The following is a 2,449-nucleotide window of genomic DNA, read 5'->3' as shown; positions in this document are numbered from 1 at the left end:
CCCTCCCACCCTCCCTATCCCACCCCTCTAGGTGGTCACAAAGCACCGAGCTGATGTCCCTGTGCTATGCAGCTGCTTCCCACTAGCTATCTATTTTACATTTGGTAGTATATATATGTCCATGCCACTCTCTCACTTCTTCCCACCTTACCCTTCCCCTCCCCATGTCCTCAAGTCCATTCTCTACATCTGCGTCTTTATTCCTGTGTGCCCCTAGGTTCTTCAGAAGCATTTTCTTTTTTTAGAGTCCATATATATGTGCTAGCATATGGTAATTGTTTTTCACTTTCTGACTTAATTTACTCTCTATGACAAACTCTAGGTCCATCCACCTCACTACAAATAACTCAATTTCGTTTCTTTTTATGGCCAAGTAATATTCCACTGTATATAAGTGCCACATCTTCTTTATCCATTAACTGTCGATGGACACTTAGGCTGCTTCCATGTCCTAGCTATTGTAAATAGTGCTGCAATGAACATTGTGGTACATGACTCTTTTTAAATTATGGTTTTCTCAGGGTATATGCCCAGGAGTGGGATTGCTGGGTCATATGGTAGCTCTGTTTTTAGTTTTTTAAGGAACTTCCTGCGTACTGTTCTCCATAGTGGCTGTATCAATTTACATTCCCACCAACACTACAAGAGGGTTCCCTTTTCTCCACACCCTCTCCAGCATTTATTGTTTGTAGGTTTTTTGGTGATGGCCATTCTGATCATGTGAGGTGATACCTCATTGCAGTTTTGATTTGCATTTCTCTAATGATTAGTGAAGTTGAGCATCCTTTCATGTGTTTGTTGGCAATCTGTATCTTCTTTGGAGAAATGTCTATTTAGGTCTTCTGCCCATTTTTGGATTGGGTTGTTTGTTTTTTTGAAATTGAGCTACATGTGCTGCTTGTATGTTTCGGAGATTAACACTTTATCTATTGCTTCGTTTGCAAATATTTTCTCCCATTCTGAGGGTTGTCTTTTCATCTTGTTTATGGTTTCCTTTGCTGTGCAAAAGCTTTTAAGTTTCATTAGGTCCCATTTGTTTTAATTTCCATTTCTCTAGGAGGTGGGTCAAAAAGGATCTTGGGGTGATTTATGTTATAGTGTGTTCTGCTTTGTTTTCCTCTAAGAGTTTTATAGTGTCTGGCCTTACATTTAGGTCTTTAACCCATTTTGAGTTTATTTTTGTGTATGGTGTTAGGGAGTGTTCTAATTTCATTCTTTTACATGTAGCTGTCCAGTTTTCCCAGCACCACTTATTGAAGAGGCTGTCTTTTCTCCATTGCATATTCTTGCCTCATTTATCAAAGATAAGGTGACCATATGTACATGGGTTTATCTCTTGGCTTTCTATCCTATTCCATTGATCTATATTTCTGTTTTTGTGCCAGTACCATACTCTCTTGATTACTGTAGCTTTGTACAATAGTCTGAAGTCAGGGAGCCTGATTCCTCCAGCTCCGTATTTCTTTCTCAAGATTTCTTTGGCTATTCGGGGTCTTTTGTGTTTCCAAACAAATTGTGAAACTTTTTCTTCTACTTCTGTGAAAAATGCCATTGGTAGTTTGATAGGGATTGCATTGAATCTGTAGATTGCTTTTGGTAGTGTAGTCACTTTCACAATGTTGATTCTTCCAATCCAAGAACATGGTGTAGCTCTCCATCTGTTTGTATCATCTTTAATTTCTTTCATCAGTGTCTTATAATTTTCTGCATACAGGTCTTTTGTCTCCTTAGATAGGTTTGTTCCTTGGTATTTTATTCTTTTTGTTGCAGTGGTAAATGGGAGTGTTTCCTTAATTGCTCTTTCAGATTTTTCATCATTAGTGTATAGGAATGCAAGACATTTCTGTGCATTAATTTTGTATCCTGCAACTTTACCAAATTCATTGATTAGCTCTAGCAGTTTTCTAGTAGCATGTTTACTATTCTCTATGTGTAGTATCATGTCATCTGCAAACAGTGACAGTTTTACTTCTTTTCCAATGTAAATTCCCTTTATTTCCTTTTCGTCTCTGATTGCTGTGGCTAAAACTTGCAAAGCCATGTTGAATAATAGTGGTGAGAGTGGGCAACCTTGTCTTGTTCCTGATCTTACTGGAAATGGTTTCAGTTTTCCACCATTGAGAATGATGTTGGCTGTGGGTTTGTCATATATGTCCTTTATTATGTTGAAGTAAGTTCCCCCTATGCCTACTTTCTGTAGAGTTTTTATCATAAATGGTGTTGAATTTTGTCAAAAGCTTTCTCTGCATCTATTGAGATGATCATATGGTTTTTATCCTTCAATTTGTTAATATAATATATCACATTGATTGAATTGCGTATATTGAAGAATCCTTGCATTCCTGAGATAAACCCCATTTGATCATACTGTATGATCCTTTTAATGTGCTTTCCATTTCTGTGTGCTAGTATTTTGTTGAGGATTTTTGTCTATGTTCATCAGTGATAT

This window comes from Delphinapterus leucas, chromosome 5 (assembly GCF_059928025.1).
Source record: "Delphinapterus leucas isolate spDelLeu-1000000601 "Yukka" chromosome 5, BTC_Dleu_Yukka2, whole genome shotgun sequence".
Lineage (NCBI taxonomy): Eukaryota > Metazoa > Chordata > Mammalia > Artiodactyla > Monodontidae > Delphinapterus > Delphinapterus leucas.
The sequence above is the reverse complement of the archived record's forward strand: the minus strand, read 5'-3'. Positions refer to the sequence as shown.